Source organism: Megascapheus bottae, chromosome 14 (assembly GCF_031878675.1).
Source record: "Megascapheus bottae isolate mThoBot1 chromosome 14, mThoBot2.hap1, whole genome shotgun sequence".
Taxonomy (NCBI): Eukaryota; Metazoa; Chordata; class Mammalia; order Rodentia; family Geomyidae; genus Megascapheus; species Megascapheus bottae.
Window position 1 is genome coordinate 36,590,367 of NC_143522.1, and position 20,170 is coordinate 36,610,536.

At 34.2% G+C, this 20,170-nt stretch overlaps 1 protein-coding gene across 2 annotated transcripts in view; it reads left to right on the forward strand.

Annotated features, from left to right (window-relative positions):
- Window positions 1-20,170, forward strand: part of Lrfn5 (leucine rich repeat and fibronectin type III domain containing 5) — a 245,700-nt gene that overhangs the window by 103,104 nt on the left and 122,426 nt on the right. The window lies entirely within an intron of this gene.

Genomic DNA, 20,170 nt, shown 5'->3' on the forward strand with positions numbered 1-20,170 from the left:
AGTGCAGGAGGAATTTCCATTCCAAACTTTAGACTCTATTACAGAGCTATAATTATCAAAACAGCTTGGTACTGGCACAGGAACAGGCCTGAAGACCAATGGAATAGAATTGAAGACCCAGATACTAAACCACAGACCTATGGCCACCTAATCTTTGACAAGGGAGCCAAAAAATTAGAATGGAAGAAAGACAGCCTCTTCAACAAGTTGTGCTGGCAGAACTGGTTAAGCACCTGCAGAAAACTAAAGTTGGATCCTTCTTTGTCACCCTGTACTAGAATGAACTTCAAATGGATCAAAGACCTACAGGTAAAAGCTGACACACTGAAAACTTTACAAGAAGGAATAGGGGATATACTAGACCTCCTTGGCACAGGTAGAAACTTTCTTAATAAGGACCAAGAATCACAACAAATCAGAGAAAGGCTGGATAAGTGGGACTGCATTAAACTGTGGAGCTTTTGTATGGCAAAGGACATAGCTAGTAAATTACTTAGGAAGTCTACAGAGTGGGAGAAGATCTTCACCAACCATACAACGGACAAAGGCCTCATATCTAAAATATATCAACAGCTCCAAAAATTGAATCACTCCAAAACTAATCTCCAAAGTAACAACCATCCCATTAAAAAATGGGCCAAAGACTCAAAGAGAGTCTTCTCTGAAGAAGAAACAAAAATGGCCTATAGACACATGAAGAAATGCTCAACATCTCTGGTCATAAAAGAAATGCAAATCAAAACAACTCTAACATTCCACCTCATTCCAGTTAGAATGGCCAGGATCAGGAAAACGAATAACAACAGATGCTGGAGGGGATGTGGCCAGGAGGGATCACTACTACACTGTTGGTGGAAGTGCAAACTTGTTCAACCACTATGGAAAGCAGTATGGCAGTTCCTCAAAAGGCTAAACATAGAGCTCCCCTATGACCCAGCAATTCCACTACTTGGCATTTACCCAACCATCCAGAAACTAGGGCATACTAAATCCACTAGCACAACAATGTTCATTGCAGCATTATTCACCATAGCAAAGATATGGAACCAACCTAGATGTCCCTCAGTTGATGAGTGGATCAACAAGTTGTGGTATTTGTACACAATGGAATTCTATGCTGCTGTCAGAAAGAATGACATTGCACTATATGTTAGGAAATGGAAAGTCTTAGAAAAGATCATATTAAGTGAAGTAAGCCAGACTCAAAGGAACTTAGGCTCAATGGTTTCCCTCATTTGTCATAATCAGTAGAAACCTTGGGCTCTACTAGCAGAGATCTGCAATAGAGCAAAACCTTGATACATAAGGCCATATAGTATGAAGTTAATTGAAAAGACCTCCAGGATATTGAAACAAAAGCCATATAATGAATGCTTGTTGTTCTTAATGTACTATGATATCTCTCATCTCTTTTGCTGTCCCTTGGTTATCTCATATTGTTACAGTATCTCACTTTGTTATCTGATATATTGGATTTATTTGTATTTGGTTATTTGAAATTGGATAGGGAAGGGGGGAAAACCAAGACGGGGGTGGGTGGAGGGGAGGGTAATGGGGACCAAGATGTATGAAAGGGTATCAATATATGTGAATTAATGCACCTTCTATCTGGCAAATATCATGTAACCCTTTCATTAATTACAATAAGAAATATATAAAAAAATTAAAAAATTAAAAAAAGAAATGACCAAAAATGAGAAAAACCATCATGAAATGAAAAAAAAAAACCTTTTAACTATGACAAACAATCCCCAAGCACCCATTGTCTGTATTTTACTAAAACAAGTCTAAAAGATACTGGACAATCCTTATGAATGTTTCAAAGTCCTTTAAGATTTTCTTTATAGTTAAAAGTGATTATCTGTTCTGTATCTCTAATATTCTCTCTTAAAATATCAGCAATAAAACAATCCATCAAGTCTAATGCTTAAGATTAGGAAAGTTTCCAAATTTTATAGCTGTCTTCCTCCTTAAAGCCAAAATAGTTTATAAGTCTCTTGGTTCTAATGTTCTTAACTCAGAGTATCAGAGCATTTTAGATGAGAGACATTTTTATCACTTTGACAAAAATGGCATCTTTAATTTTAATGGCTTCATTAAAAATTGATCAGCTATTTTGATGTGTGTATGTGAAGTCTTTTAAAAATAAATTTACTAATCAACTATTCTGAGGGCTATCTAGGGCTCATGATACTTTATTTCTAATGAACCAGCAAAAAACAAAAAATGATGTTGTGACTCAAGTGGTTGACTCTTGAGTAGAAAAAGCTAAATGAGACTGAGGACTGGCAAAAAGAATAAACAAAAAAAGTTTTGAATCAGCTCAGGCAGCTTGGGAGTGGAGTCTATAGGGTTCTTTAAATACAGAATCATGTCATCCTCAAAGAGGGAAAGCTTCACTTCCTCTTTCCCTGTTTGGATCCCCTTTACTGGCTTCTTGCCTTATTGCACTGGCTAGGAGTTCTAATACTATGTTAAAAAGGAGTGGAGATTATGCTCTATTGCAGATCTCTGCTAGTAGAGCCCAAGGTTTCTACTGATTATGACAAATGAGGGAAACCATTGAGCCTAAGTTCCTTTGAGTCTGGCTTACTTCACTTAATATGATCTTTTCTAAGACTTTCCATTTCCTAACATATAGTGCAATGTCATTCTTTCTGACAGCAGCATAGAATTCCATTGTGTACAAATACCACAACTTGTTGATCCACTCATCAACTGAGGGACATCTAGGTTGGTTCCATATCTTTGCTATGGTGAATAGTGCTACAATGAACATTGTTGTGCTAGTGGATTTAGTATGCCCTAGTTTCTGGATGGTTGGGTAAATGCCAAGTAGTGGAATTGCTGGGTCATAGGGGAGCTCTATGTTTAGCCTTTTGAGGAACTGCCATACTGCTTTCCATAGTGGTTGAACGAGTTTGCACTCCCACCAACAGTGTAGTAGTGATCCCTCCTGGCCACATCCCCTCCAGCATCTGTTGTCATTCGTTTTCCTGATCCTGGCCATTCTAACTGGAGTGAGGTGGAATGTTAGAGTTGTTTTGATTTGCATTTCTTTTATGACCAGAGATGTTGAGCATTTCTTCATGTGTCTATAGGCCATTTTTGTTTCTTCTTCAGAGAAGACTCTCTTTAAGTCTTTGGCCCATTTTTTGATGGGATGGTTGTTACTTTGGAGATTAGTTTTGGAGTGATTCAATTTTTGGAGCTGTTGATATATTTTAGATATGAGGCCTTTGTCCGTTGTATCGTTGGTGAAGATCTTCTCCCACTCTGTAGGCTTCCTAATTAATTTACTAGCTATGTCCTTTGCCATACAAAAGCTCCGCAGTTTAATGCAGTCCCACTTATCCAGCCTTTCTCTGATTTGTTGTGATTCTTGGTCCTTATTAAGAAAGTTTCTACCTGTGCCAAGGAGGCCTACTGTATTTCCTATTCCTTCCTGTAAAGTTTTCAGTGTGTCAGCTTTTATCTCCAGGTCTTTGATCCATTTGGAGGTAATTCTAGTGCAAGGTGACAAAGAAGGATCCAACTTTAGTTTTCTGCAGGTGCTTAACCAGTTCTGCCAGCACAACTTGTTGAAGAGGCTGTCTTTCTTCCATTCTAATTTTTTGGCTCCCTTGTCAAAGATTAGGTGGCCATAGGTCTGTGGTTTAATATCTGGGTCTTCAGTTCTATTCCATTGGTCTTCAGGCCTGTTCCTGTGCCAGTACCAAGCTGTTTTGATAATTATAGCTCTGTAATAGAGTCTAAAGTTTGGAATTGAAATTCCTCCAGCGCTGTTCTTTCTGCTAAGAAGTATTTTTGCTATATGGGGTCTTTTATTTTTCCATATGAAATTTTGGATTGCCTCTTCTATTTCTTTAAAGAATGCCATTGGGATATTGATGGCTATTGTGTTGAATTTGTAGATAGCCCTTGGCAATATTGTCATTTTCACAATGTTGACCTCCAGGATACTGAAACAAAAGCCATATAACGAATGATTGTTGTCCTTAATGTACTATGTTGTCTCTCATCTCCTTTGCTGTCCCTTGGTTATCTCATATTGGTATAGTATCTCACTTTGTTATCTGATATATTGAATTTATTTGTATTTGGTTATTTGAAATTTGATAGGGAAGGGGGGAAAACCAAGACGGGTGGGGAGTGGGGGGGAGGGTAATGGGTACCAAGAGATGTGAAAGGGTATCAATGTATGTGAATTAATGCACCTTCTATCTGGCAAATATCATGTAACCCTTTTACTAATTACAATAAAAATGCAAAAAAAGGAGTGGAGAGAGTGGGTATCCTTGTCTCATTCTGTATTTTAGAGGAAATAGCTTTAGCTTTTCATCATTAAGTATAATGCTAGCTTGGGTTTGTCATATACAGCCTTTATTATACTGAAGAATGTTCTATGGATTCCTAGTTTCTCCTGAGCTTTTAGCATAAAGGGATGTTGGATCTTGTCAAATGCCTTTTCTGCATCTATTAAGACAATCATGTGATTCTTGTTCTTGCTCCTGTTGATTATATTAATTCACTTGTGTATGTTGAATCAGCTTTGCATCCCTGTAATGAATCCTGTTTGATCCTAGTGTACAATTTTTTTCATGAGTTGCTGAAGACGGCTGGCCAGTATTTTGTTGAGAACTTTTGCATCAATATTCAGCAATAAATGGATCTATTCTGCCTTGATGAATCTCTGTCTGGTTTTGGAATGAGGATTATACTAGCTTTGTAGAATGAGTTTGGGAAAAAGTCTTCTTTTTCAATTTCGTTGAGGTTGAGGAGTATTGGTGTGAACTGTTCTTTGAAGACCTTATAGAATTCAGCTGTGAATCCATCTGGCCCTGGGCTTTTTTTAGGTGGAAGTTCTCTTATTGCCATTTTTATTTCAGTGCTTGAAATCGGCCTGTTTAGTTGGGTTAAGTCAGTGTGAGTATGATAATATTGGCTAGAAATTTATCCGAATCTTCTAGATTCTCACATTTATTGGTATAAAGATTTGAAAAGTATTCCCTTACGATGCTCTGGAACTTGATAATTTCTGTCGTGATATTACCATTTTCATCTGTGATTTTGTTTATTTCAGTATGCTCCCTTCTTTTTTTGGTAAGATTTGCTAAAGGTCTGTCAATTTTGTTAATTTTTTTCAAAGAACCAACTCCTTGTTTATTGATTCTTTCTACAGATTTTTTGGACTCCAATTCATTTAATTCTGCTTTGATTTTGATAATTTGCTTCCTTCTACTGGGGTTAGGGTTGGTTTGTTGCTCTTTTTCCAAGAGTTTAAGGTGCGACATTAAATTGTTGGTTTGTGATTTTTCCAATTTGTTAATATAAGCACTCAGACCTATAAATTTTCCTCTGGGTACTACCTTTGCTGTGTCCCAAAAGAGCTGGTATTTTGTGTGCACTGTTTTGTTAAATTTCATAAACTCTTGAATTTCTGTTCTGATCTCCTCGATGACCCATTGGTGATTCAACAATATGTTGTTCAATCTCTGAGTTACGGAGTTTTCTTTCTTGGAGATTGGCGTTCATTTCCAATTTGATGCTCTTGTGGTTCAATAGAATTTAGGGAATAATTTCAGTGTTTCTGAATCTGCACAGGTTTGTTTTATGCCCTAAATGTGGTCTATTTTGGAAAATGTTCCATGTGCTGCTGAAAAAAACGTATATTGTGTTGTTGGTGGATGGAATAATCTGCAGGTCTGTTAGATCTAGTTGGTCTATACAATTGTTCAATTCTGAGGTTTCTCTGTTGAGTTTTTGCCTGGTTAATCTGTCCATAGGTGAGATTGGTGTGTTAAAGTCACCAACAATCTCTGTGTTTTGATCTATGTGTGATTTTATTGAAAGTAAAGCTTGCTTGATGAACAAAAAACAGACAAAAAAAAACAAATAAAATAACCCACACGCATAAAAGGTAATTTCATGTCAAAATTAATAGTAAAACATTTGAGATGACCTTGCCTTCAGTTTATATGTTACTACTTAATTTCTGTTTTGTTCATTAATTTATCTTATAAATTTTAAATAAAATGGAGCATATATTACTCTGAGATCCAAAATCACTAAGGAAACTTGTATATAATGGGAAAATATTTATTTCATATGAAATGTAATTCACATTTTTTCTTATTGCTCATATTTTTGGTTTGGCAGAAGTTATCATCTTTGTTGACATCATGATTTAATTGAATGTCCTTGCATCTCAGTAACTGTGGAAAATCAGAATGTTATATTGAATGGTAAGAGGGTAACCAAACCACTGATTCATAGTTTGGTCCTTTACTTTCCATTATATAGTCTCTTGACCTTTTGAAAGGAGAGCTTCCCCAAACCCAGCAAATCATAATCATGCTACCTGGTTTTTTTTTTGAGGTCACAGTAAAAGCATGAATAAATACTTCATAATGATGAATAAAAGTATTAAAATTAGATTTTATTTTTATTCTGACCTGTTACAAATGGTATATATACATTTTATTAATGCATTTTGGGTTTTTTTGTTGTTGGTCTTGTGCCAGACCTTGGTATTGAACTCAGAGACTGGACACTGACTTGGAGCTTTTAGGATCAGGGCTAGCACTTTATCACTTGAGACATGAATCTATTTCTTCATTTTTATTTAAAAAATCGGAAATAAGTTTAATAGACTTTCCTGCCCAGGCTGACTTCAAACCATGATCCACAATCTCAGTCTTATTAGTAGCTAGAAAACCAGTAGCCACTGGTTTCCAGCCTGTATGTAATCATTTTAAACGACACTGAGATCCCCCTCACCCCAATTCAAATAGCTATCATCAAAGAATACATATAATTGATCTTGGTGAAAAGGAACAGTTGATAGGAATGTAAATTCATTCAGCCACTTTAGAAAGCAATGTGGCAGATCTTCAAAAAACTGAACACATATTTGCAATTGGATAGGGAAGGGGGAAAAACAAGATGAGGGATGGGGGCTGAGGGGAGGGAAATGGGGACCAAGACATGAGAAGGGGTATCAATGTTTGTGAAGTAATGCACCTTCTATCTGGTGAATATAATGTAACCCTTCTATAAAAATAAAAAAAACAATAAAAATATTTTAAAAAACAGAAAAAAACTAAATACAGAAATACAGTATGACCCAGCAGTTCCACACAATTGGGCATATATTGAAAAGATAGACTCAGGACACCTACAAAACCATATTCATTCCAGCGCTATTCATCATAGCCGAAATATGGAATCTGTCTTGCTGCTTTTCAATGAATCAGGAAAATTCTATTGTGTATATATACACAATTCTATATGTATATATGTATATACATACAATTTTATGTGTATATATATATGTGTGTATATATAGAATTTTACTCATCCATTAGATAAAATAATCTTGCACCATTTGCAAAGAAATTGAAGGACCTTGAAAATATACTACATGAAATAAGTTAGACAAAGACAGTAAAAGGACATATGCTTTCTCTCATATGTGGAAACTAGCCTAAATTTATATGTTAAAAACTTAGGGTGGTATACAAGTGTACACAAATATGTTAATTGAAATACGCAGTTGAGAATTCAAGTGGTGTAAATCCCTAGGCTAACTCAGATTCGCACAGATTAAAATGAAAGGAGTTTATGAAAGGAAGGTGGGGAAGTGGTGTAGTTGTGTAAAGTATATGGTCGTGGAAAGAATGCAGTCATAAAATTCAATGTACATTCTCTACAACTATAAAAATTCAGGAAAAAATGGTAGGGTTAGAAGGGATGGGGGGATAACTTTGGAGATCTTTGAGTAAGATGCTTTGTATTCATAAACCATTTTGTTGAATGGCAACTCTTTTGTTCAACTACTTAAATAAAATCTATTTTAACATGGAAAGCATTCTAATTGTGCTCTTGCTTAAAACCTCAGTTTACAGAGTTAATAACACCTACATAAGATTCAAATAAGATTATTTTATTTACAGACCTCTACAACTTCATGCATATTAACTTTTCATAAGACTATAGTATCAATAGAATGACTGGTAATATTATATTCTTTGTGTTTCAGGAAATAGTAACATTTCTTAAAAGGTAGAATTTAGCAATGAACCCATCGGTTATGGGTTTTTCTTTGGGATAAACTATTGCTGGTTCAACCTCATTGTCCATTATAAATCTGTTTATGTTATTGATATCCTATTGATACAATGTTGATAGTTCATATGTTTCCAAAATGTACCTTAGGCTTCTAGATTTTTTATTTCCTTTGAGTATAATTTCTCATAGCATTCTCACTAATGCACAAATTAACACAAATTTAAAAGACATTTGGAAATATAGAAGAATCTAATGTATATCCTATCAAATTAAGCAAAGTGAGAGAATGAATGTGTAGAGGAGCATGAGTGAGATTATTGAAAGGGGATATATCAATCAAAATGTATTGTACTCATAAACTATTAAATGGCAACCTCTTTGAATACTACTTGAAGATACCAATAAAAATGTTAGAGTGTACTTTGTAAATAAACATCCTTCTCATATTCATATGTATTTGATTAGGATTCTTTCTTCCAGGCAAATTTAATGACATATGATAGATTTTTCTCATTATTTTTAATTTTAAGCATTTGTCACATTAAAATTTTGGAAGCAATACACTTATGTGTTTATATCATCACTTTTGAGTGGTTCTCTAAAGGTGACAAGACTATGAGAAGCTCCTTTTGCCTTTGAGCAAGGACAAGCCAGAAGTTTTGTTTTTGCTAGGACATTGGTTTTAAACAGAGTCCTCATGATAACTCTAGGTCAACTTAGCACATAGTGAATTTAGTACCTCCAATGCATTCTACGTTAATATGGTTACATTAAGCTGTGCTATACTTCTTAAAAGAAGCTTTATTGAAACATAATTCATTTATCATTATGATTTTTCCATGTAAGTGAGCAACGGTGTAGTAGTTGTTTCTTTTTTGTTTGTTCACATATCTTGGAATCATCACCACAATCAATTTTGTGATATTTCCATTACCAAATAGAAACTACTTAGTCATTTCTCTCCCTCTCTCAATCCACCCACTACTTACTTCCCCCTAACTTATGTCCTCAAGGAATCATGTATCTATTTTCCTCCTATACATATTTCCCATTCTATATTTCATTTGCACATTCCTCTTCTCTAACTATAATTATATTCCCTGTGAATATTATCGACTCCATACCCTCTAGCCGCATAAATTTCTGGTAACTGCTCTATTCTAAACTCTTACAAGATCACCTTCTGTAGTTTCCAAATATGAGTCAAATTCTGCAGGCATTCTTTGAATGCCTGTTTTATTTTTCCCAGTATAATCTTTATTAGAACCCTGGCAATTTATCTCTTATTTCAAATAAGATTATCTTTACTACACTTTTAATGCACAAAAGGTATCTGAAGATACAATTTGTTTATTTTCAAGTATCTAGGCTTTCTAACATTTTTTGGATGCTATTTTGGGGGATTGGCCATGATTCTTTGGGGGTTCCAGAATGTTTTACTGGAACCCAGAATAGGACACTGTAAGTGACTTGATAAGCCCCAAATAATATTAATATGTGTCTATGATAGTCCTCTCTTATAAATGCTAAGATTGTAATTTAGAAGTGTTTGACCTTTAAGTTTTATGGATATTATTCATCTTTTGAGTGTATTTTACATTAAGTGGTTATTTAGAATGCATCCTTAACCAGAAATCTAATAGTTAATTTTCTGTATCTGAGTGTGTATGTCTTTGACAATTTTTGTCCATCTGTCAACTCTATGGGGATGTTTTTAAATCCTAATTTTGTGTCAGTCACTGATTCACAGATTTAATGAGCACTGTTTCTTGTGTCCTTTCTCAAATTGGTGTTAAAATGCTGAACAAGAACAGACCAAGGACAGCAAGGTTAGCTTCTAATGAAATAATGTATCTGAAATTGCCTTTCAAATACTATTTTGTATTCATCTGTAGTTCTTCATCCCACCTACTGTCTTTTTTATATAATACTTTATCATCTGACCTTATAGAGAATTGCAGTGGTGCAGTCTTCATGGTTTCTTTAATAAGTTTCTTCCCAGTGACCTTGTTGTCATCCAAATAACTACTAATTGAATCTTGAAAGTATCACTGCAACAGCCGTCTTCTATTTTCAAGTCATTTTTCATTGGAAAACTTTCTCCTCTGTTAAAAATAAAACTTCTATGAAGTTTTCAGCATATGATTTCTCTTCATTTTCACAGAAAAACATTTTATGCATACTTCTGAATTGTCTATTAAATATAGGAGCCTAGGATGTAAAGTACATGTTATTCCAAAGTTACTTTTGGACAGCAGAGAGCTTAGAAGCCTAAAAGAAAACTAAAGCACATGGGTATATTTGGACAGGGACACTTAAAAGTGACATATGAACTCTTAGACCTTCCCTCTTTTGAATCTGTTCTGAATTCCTCTCCCTCCAGTCCCTAATGAAATCTATTTTGCTTTTCAGTGATTTAAAAACCTTGCATACTCAGTATGGGAGTGGGTGTTCCAAAGTCTTCTTTTAACGCACAATCATTCAAAATAACACTGGGTCTATTTCTTCATGTTCAGTCTACTGGCTTTATTGACCATTATACAACTTATCTACCTCTCTACCTTTTTCCCTCTTAACTATACATATCTGAATATAGACACATTACAAATTTCTACAGAATCATATAGGTGTACATATTAAAAACATCTATGTGTGCATGCATCTATAAATGTCTATGTGTGTATGGAAATGTGTATATACATTTATATATGTCTGTATTTGTGTTATATAAGCCTAGAAAATAAACTCAAGAATATGGGGTAACAAAAATAAGCACTAATTCAGTATTTTTGTTTGACAAATGGATTTAATTTTATTTTCTAATTTTTCTGTGAGGCATACTTTATTCCCAACGTGGTGTGAGTATCAAACAAATAATTCACTGCAAGTATTAAACTTGTTCTAGATATTTATTTTGTAGTAGACTACTGAAATTGCAGTCTGAAACTGTTAACCATTAAGACAAATTCTAAAGATGAGGAACAATGTCTCTCGAGTGCAATCCCATCTACTCAGGAGGCCAAGACAAGCTGTAGAAAAAACTGACATTCCATCTCAGTCAATAACTTGAGCCCAGTGGCACACATTTGTGATTTCCAACTTGTGGGAAGCTGCACATCGTAGTATTACAGTCTCACATCCAACCTGGACAAAACTCACAAAATCTTTCATAAACAATAATTTGAAAGAAAAGAAGGCTATAACATATGGCTAAAGCAGAAGATCATATCAGTGGCAAGAGAGCCCAGAATTCAGGTTCCATTACTGTGTACTCCCCATGCCCCTCCAAATAAAAAAAAGAAAAAAAAAAGAACTTCGCATTAGCACAAACACTCATGATAAACCATTTTTTATGTTTTCTACAGTTGTAGAAAGTAATGCATATATTCTCATGTAACTTATACCTAGTTCTTCCTAACACCTGTTATAGTTAATAGTAAGAGAATATGCTCTTGCATTACTTGTGTAATGAATATTGATAGGCCAGTGGAACACATGTTCTTGATTCTGCACATTAAAAAAATTGAATTGGCTTCCAGAAATGTGCACATTAGTCAGAATTTCAAGAAAAGGATGTAATGTGGTATACATTGTCTTTGAGTGTATTTGAATGTATTCTTTACAACTCACATGCTGTGGGAATTTCTTAGAGGATCTTAATCAGTTCCTGTGGTGAGGAGGTAAGGAAAGCAAAGAAAAGGAGAAAGAAAAAAGGAGAGAGGGAGGGAGGGAGGGAGGAAGGAAGGAAGAAGGAAAGGAAAGACTTATGAGAGACATGAAGGTAAAATGACTATTGCATTAATAACCACTAATCAATACTTCCCTTTAATTGAGAGATACATTACTATTAATTTTATTTATTTCTATTGGAAAGGTGATTACAGCAGGATTACAGTTACACAAGCAGGGCAATATGTACATTTCCTTTTGAATAGTGGCACCTCTTCCCTTATTTTCCCTCTGTATTTTTCCTCTTGACTCTCCCACAACTAGTATACTTGATTTTCAATAGTGTCTGTGAGTATCACTGCTGAATTAGTTCAACCTTGTTACCCCATTCCCCATTCCTTTTCTCTTCCTTACCCTTCCCCAAACTGATAGACATACGTAAAAGAAGAAGGTACAGAAATGAAAAATAGCAATGATGGAGAAACAAACAATGAAAAGCAAAATAATATAAAAATTCTTGTTTCCTTTTTTCAGAGTTCATTTTGATAAACATTTTATATGAGCATATAAATGTAGCTATTGAACCTTTTATAAATCTAAAAACATTCTCCTTTGTTCTTTCTGTGTGAATTTTTACAATCCTGTTTAATTGATTGTGTCCAAGTGTAATTTTTTGTCTTTTGCCATCCATTGAATTTACTTGTACATTTATATGCATATTTTAATTACTAAAATTAGGATAATCATGCAATTTATGTTTTTGTGTCTGACTTACTTAATATAACTTTTCCAAATTTTTCCATTTGTTATGGATGAGACAATATTATTCTTTCTGACAGAAGCATAGAATTCCATGTGTACATATGGCACATTTTCTTTCTGTTTCTCTCTCTCTTCTTCTCCTTTCATCTTCTCCTTTCTTCTTCTTCCTTCTTCTTCTTCTTCTTCTTCTTCTTCTTCTTCTTCTTCTTCTTCTTCTTCTTCTTCTTCTTCTTCTTCTTCTTCTCCTTCTTCTCCTTTCTTTCTTCTTCTTCTTCTTCTTCTTCTTCTTCTTCTTCTTCTTCTTCTTCTTCTTCTTCTTCTTCTTCTTCTTCTTCTTCTCCTTCTTCTCCTTCTTCTTCTCCTTTCTTCTTTCTTCTTCTTCTTCTTCTTCTTCTTCTTCTTCTTCTTCTTCTTCTTCTTCTTCTTCTTCTTCTTCTTCTTCTCCTTCTTCTTCTCCTTTCTTCTTTCTTCTTCTTCTTCTTCTTCTTCTTCTTCTTCTTCTTCTTCTTCTTCTTCTTCTTCTTCTTCTTCTTCTTTCTTCTTCTCCTTCTTCCTTCTCCTTCTTCTTCTTCTTTCTTCTTCTCCTTCCTTCTCCTTCTTCCTCCTTCTTCTTCTTATTATAATCATTATTATTTTGGTATTATGGCTTAAAATCTGGGCCTGGCACTGTCCCTGACCTCTTCATTTTGAGCTACAGCACCACTTCCAGTTTTCTGATGGGTAATTGGAGATTAGACTGTCCTGGACTTTCTTGCCTAGATTGGGTTTAAAACGCGATCCTCAGATCTCAGCCTCCTGAGTAGCTAGGATTATAGATGTGAGCCAATGGCACCTGGCTCGCATTTTTTGATCTGTTCATCGATTGCTGGGCATATGGGCATAAGATTCCATATCTTGGCTTTGGTAACAATGCTGCACTGAGTATGATTGTGCTGTAGCTTAAATGTGGCCTTGTTTGTAGACAATTGGATGAATGTTCAGGAATAGGACTGCTGGTTCATAAAAAAGTTCTATGTTTTTTCTTTTGAGAAAACTCCTGATTTCCAGAGTTGTTGAATAAGTTTACATTCCCATCAACAGTGTAGTAGAATTCATTTGGACCACATCCCAGCCAGAATCTATTATTCTTAGTTTTCTTGATAATAGCCATTATACCATGGTGAATTGAAATCTCAATGATTTTGATTTCTTCACGTGCCTATTGGCCATTCTTAATTCTTCTGTGACATCTCTATTAAATATTTAGTACATTGGTTAGTGTTTCATAAAGGAATGATTTGATGGGATTTAACTTTTTGAGCTGTAACTATATTTTACATATGAGTCCCTTGTCTGATGCATAGTGAGTAAAGATCTTCCTAGCTATGTCCCTTACCATACAGAAACTCTTCAGGTTTATGCAACCCAATTTATCTGGACTCTTTTGAATTATTGTGATTCTAGGTCTTTATTAAGCACAATTTTAATTATGCCTAGGAATCCTAATGTTTCCTCTCTCAGTTCCTGTAATAATGTTATGGTATCTGGGGTATTTGGTTAAGGTATTGAGGTATTTGGTTCTGGCTCAAGGTGATATCTAAGAATCCACATTCAATATTCTGCATGTGTATATCCAATTTTACCAGCATCATTTGTGGAAGAGGCTGTCTCTCTTTCTCCATCCTTTGTGTTTGGATCCCTAATCAAATATTAGTTGGCTTTAGTTTTGTGTGTTCATTTCTGTTTTTTTCTTTTCTATTCTATTGGCCCTCAGGTTCTTGTGCTATTGTCAAGCTGTTTTTATTACTGTGGTTTTATAATAGAGTCTGAAGTTGGGTATTGACATTCCTCCAGCACCATAATTCCTGTTAAGGATTGCTTTTGCAATTTGGGATCTTATGTTATTCCTTATGATTTTTTAGATTGTTTCCTCTATAACACTAAAGAATGTTGTTGGGATTTGGGTGGATATTTCATTGAATTTGTAGATAGTTTTGGGGAGTATTGTCATATTCGTGATGTTAATCCTTCCAATACAGGACACAGGAAAGTTTTTAATTTCCTTATATCTGGTTTTATTTTATTTCTTGGGCTTTTAATGTTTACATAGAGGTCCTTTATATCTTTGGATTAGTTATTAGTTTTTAAATTATATTTTATTATTGGAACACTGTATAGAGAGGCTACAGTTATATTCATCAGATAGTGGGTACATTAATTCTGTTTCCTTTTTCTCTTCTTTCCCTATTTTGGATCACCTTCATGTTTTTCTCTTACCTTATTGCTTTTTCTAGAAATTTCATCACTATATTGAAGAGGAATGCAGAGAATGGGCATCCTGTCTCTTTTCTTTTCCCCAGTAATTATAATGGTGGCTGTAGGTTTGTCTTATGCAATCTTAAATATCTTGAAGAAAGTTGCATGGATTCCTTTCTCCAGGGCTTTTATCAGAAAGGGGAGTTGGATCTTGTCAAATGCATTTTCTGCATAATTTGAGATGATCATGTGGTTCTTGTCCTTGTTTCTGTTGATGTGCTGAATTATATTAATCCTCTTGTGTTTATTGAGCTAGATTTACACTCTAGAATGAATTCTGTTTGATCACAGTGTATAATATATATGTATGTTCATATATATACCTATATGTTATACACACACATACACACACACACACACACACACACACACACACACACATATACATAATGGTTACTTGTTCAATTTGGTTGGCCAGTGTTTTATTGAGAAATTTTGCATCAATATTCATAAAAGAGATGGGTCTATAGTTGCTTTTCTTTGATGGATCCCTATCTGATTTTGGGATACATGTTATGCTGGCTGATCTTTCCTTTTATATTTTGTTTAAGAATTTGAGTATGGGAGCGAGCTCTGCTTCGAAGGCTTTATTGAATTCAGCTGTGAAGCCATCTATTCCTGGGCTTTCCTTAGGTGGGGGGTGCATTATTACCATTTTAATTTCATTAATTCTTATGAGTCTATTTAGTTGATTTAAATCTTCTTAGTTTAGTTGGGGTATATTAATATTCTCCAGAAATTCTTCCATTTCTTCCATATTTTACAAATTGTTTGCATAAATTTTCACAAAGTTTTCCCTTATAATCTTCTGAATCATGCTTGTTTCTGTTGTGATGTTTCCATTTTCATCTCAGTTTATTTATTTGGGTATCTTCACTTCTTTTGGGGCAAGTTTGCTAATTGATTATTTTTGAAATAATCAATTCTGTGCTTTGCTATTTCCACCTATGGAACTTTAGTCTCTAATTCATTTATTTCTGATTTAATTTTGATTATTTGCTTCCACCTACTGGTTTGGGGTTTGGCTAGTTCATCTTTTTCAAGGAGCTTAAGTTGCACCATTAAATTTGTTTGTGATCTCTGCAATTTGTTGATGTAGGCAATTAGAGTTGTAAATTTTCCTCTGAGTACTGTCTTTGCTAGGTCCCAGAGGAATTGGTATTTAGTGTGTTCATTTTTGTTAAATTTCATAAATGTTTGAATTTCCATTCTGATCTCCTGTTTGACCTACTAGTCATTCAACAATGTGTTGTTTAGTATCTATGAGTTAGAGAGTTTTCTGTGATGGCTTTGGGGTCAAGCTCTAATTTTACCACATTGTAGTCTGACAGGATGCATTTTTCCTGAATTTGCATAGATTTGAGCAAAGCAATTTTCAAGACTGAAGCTGTTATACAATGCAGCCATTTTTATTATTCTTTCAGATTTTTAGTGCATCTCATCTGATAAATGTTAGTGAGGTAAAGACAAATATTTCAAGCACACTACTGGTAGCTCACACCTATAATCCTAGCTCTTTGGGGGACTGAGATCTGAAGTACATGGTTTAAAGTCAGTTCTGGCAGGTAAGTCTGTAAGACTCTTCTGACCAATTAACCCCCCACCCAAAAAAAAAAGAACCCAAAGAAACCTGGAAGTGAGACTTTTTATTTTTTATTTTAATGTATAGATGGATTACAGTTATATTCTTCAGATAGAAGGTGCATTTCCCTCCCTCCACCCCTTGCCTCCTTTCCACCCTTCCTATTTCTTTTTTTTCTTTTTTTTTTTTTTTGCCAGTCCTGGGCTTAAGCTCAGGGCCTGAGCACTGTCCTTGAACTTTCTCAAGGCTAGAGCTCTACCACTTGAGCCTCAGCACCACTTCTGGCTTTTTTTTTTTCTATGTATGTGGTACCGAGGAATCGAACCTGGGTCTTCATGCATGCTAGGCAAGCACTTTAACCACTAGGCCAAACTCCTGGCCCCCACCCTTCCTATTTCAAATAAACACATATAAAATATACCAGATAACAAAGTCAGACAATACTGTAACAATATGAGATTAAACAAAGGGCAACACAAGAGAAGAGAAAAAAATATAGTACATTAAGAACTACAGTCACAGAAGTGAGACTTTTATCTATAAGTAGTTATAGACAAAAAAATCTGGAAGTGGATTCAAATGGTAAAGTGTTAGTTTTGAGATAAAAGAACTCAAAGGCAATTTCCAATTCTTAGCTCAAGTCCCAGGATACTCCCCACCCCAAACATTCATTATTTCCAGAATTCTTGTGACTCTTATTTTACTTTTATTTTGTATAGGAATTTACAACCACTCTAAACAGAACTTCTAAAGTTAAATTGTGACAATATGTTTTGTTTCTTCACTAGTACTATTGATAATTTAGTGTCTATTGTGATGAAATGAATTATTTTAAACTAGCATAGTGAAATGTATTAAGTACATTCATCACTTACAACCAATACAAATTCATCACCATCTTGGCCTCCCATCTAATCCAGAAAGAAGTTCACCTTGACCTGTGGCTTTCTGAAATTAAACATGGCTTAAAATTACTTTCTGTGAGTTGTTAACCAAAATTACAAATGCAGTAATAAAATTTTTGGGTCACTAAGATTTATGTGTTATTTAACTGCTGAACTCTTGATATTAGAGGAAAGGAATGATTAGTTGCTCTCATTTTCAATGTGACATTTACATTAAGCAGTAAATGCTCTACCATGCATTAATGTATTAGTCCTGTGATTCTGTTACTATTTGTAAACATTCATCCACAATAATTATATCAGTAACACAAATGAATTTCCATATTCAATGAGAATTTATAATTTCTATTTCATATTAAGTTTTTAAATTTATTAAGTTCAACAATGAGACTGGTGAGGCTGGCATGGTTAAATGATAGTTTTTATATTGACTGCTGAATATTGATGATTTCAGAGACTTATTAATGTGACATAATTTCTTCTTTCCTGCCATTTTTCTAGTTCAGCATTTTCAGTTATTTGTCTTGATGAGGCAATACTTGTATTATAACCTCATATTTGGAGTATTTGACTAAAGACAATGATCATATTGTGTTAACACGTATCATTGTATGATTATTAGTAATTGATTTGCAGATAGAATATATAAATATATCTCAAAACAGATTTTTTGCTTTAATAGGTTAATTATCTGAAAAAGTAAATGTTTAATTTTAATCATTTCAAAAAAGGTAAATATCATTCAAGATTAATATATGAACATTTTCATACTATTAATTGTTTGACATATAATTTGAAGGATTGTAACTATTGAAATGATGTACATATTCAAAATGTAGAAAATAAAGATTATTCCACTGTCAAATATTTCCAATATTTCTTTAGTTTTCAATAGGCTAAAACTTTAGAGCAGGTTAAGAAGGACATCCATGGGAAATCAAATTATTACATGGCATGAAGAACACATGTGTTATGTATGAAATAGTCAAATCTTTTTGACTTTTTTGGAGTAGAAGAGATTAGTAAAAAGTTTACAAAACATTTGTACCAAGAAATGAAGAATTTCTTTGAATCTCTATTTTATCTCTTAGTGAGACCATTAATTTCCAGAATAAACTTCCCTTCTAAAAGTCAAAAAAGAGATTAGTGAGTAATTAGTTCAAGTATGATTTTAAAGTTATTCTGTGATTTAAAAATTATCATTGCTAGTAATAAGATTCTTAGCAATCTATTTATAGCAAACCCAGGAACATTAAATATAGATAGTCTAGAGGGTTGGAAAATAGCACTGTGAGCTAATAGTCACAGATACACATAATAGTGGCAGATTTTCACTTCAAAAGGGGTATCTCCCAATAGATTAGGACATTTCCCTCATGTTTTCTGAGTTCTTTTAGATTTAACCATTGGCATTCAGTGTAGTTGTTAGAATGACAACCTTATTTCTTGGGAAAATAAATGTGAAACAATTTCCAATTTTCAAAGATTGGAGGGTGACCAGACTAACAAGTTGAAATTTAAAAGTTGACAAGAGTTTCATATAAAAGGTTTAATTTCAGCACATTATCAAGAAGAAAGAGAAATATTTATCATATGATGTTGAAAATGATAGATCTGAAATTGTGATGTAAACCTTTATTATAGAATGCATCTAGTCAGTTTTGTATTGATACAATGAAATAACAGAGCCAACCAATCAAATGATAGTTTTCTAAGGGCTTGGGTCTAAGATTGTGTGGTTACATTGTTTTGGAGTTCTGGTAAAAATAGTAGATGAGAATGGCAGAAATTCATTTGGGAATGAGAAGTGTGAGAAGCAGGGGATGGGTGTTTGGCCTAATAGTAGAGTGCACACCTAGCATGCACAAAGCCCTGGGTTTGATACTTGATACCACATACAAAGAAAAAGGCAGAAGTATGGCTGTACCTCAAGTGTGAGAGAACTCACATTGAGAAAAACCAAGGACAGTGCCCAGGACCTGAATTTAAGCCCCAGGACTGGAAAAGAAAAAAGAAATGGAGTGTGAGGAGCACTGGGGGTCAGAGAGCACACAGTGTCCATTGGCATACTTACAGTGACCCAAGGATCTCTTACAAGGGTTCATCTGAAGAGGCTACAGCATCTTTCAATAGCAAACCCCTGGTGCCACACTGCTAACATAACAATCTTTTAGGAACATGCATCTGAATAATGGAAGAATCCTTTAGATTATCTGTAGTCTTCACTAACTGCATGATAGATAAGACAACTCAAAGGTAGCTTGTCCTACGTGAGGATCTTCATGATGTGTATGCATGTTTGTTCGCATGGTATAAAATATCTTTCATGATATGTATAAATTTTAAGAGTTGTATTTGTTGAAATTCATTAACTTTAATTGACAGCCATTCATTCATATTGGTTTGACTTTTAGCATTTCTGAAAATTTCAACGTAAACACACATAATAGCTAAATTTACCTTATTAAAATTTTCTTAACTATTGGATAGCTTGATGCTTTTATTTGACCATTCAAACATATTGGTAAGTAGAGAGAGTAGAAAATAATGAGCAGACTCATTTTATTTTACTATTATGCTTTTAGAAAAATACTTTGTTTATGCACATGCAGGTGAACTGCTATTATCTATGTAAAATTATAATGATTTTTGTGGAATTTTAACATTTTAAATTGAGTCTTTCAGTTTGAAATGTCAGTAGTTGAGCCTCGGTTGATACAAGTATATTGACACTAGAAAAAATTAAATACTGTGTCTCTTAGAGAAAGATGGTTTTATTCAGATTGACACAAAACCCACATTGAAGACACCAGGAAACTTCAGCTATCAAGTGAATACAAATTTTGGCTTGAAGATTGATGAATCTGACATGCATATCTATTTTCTC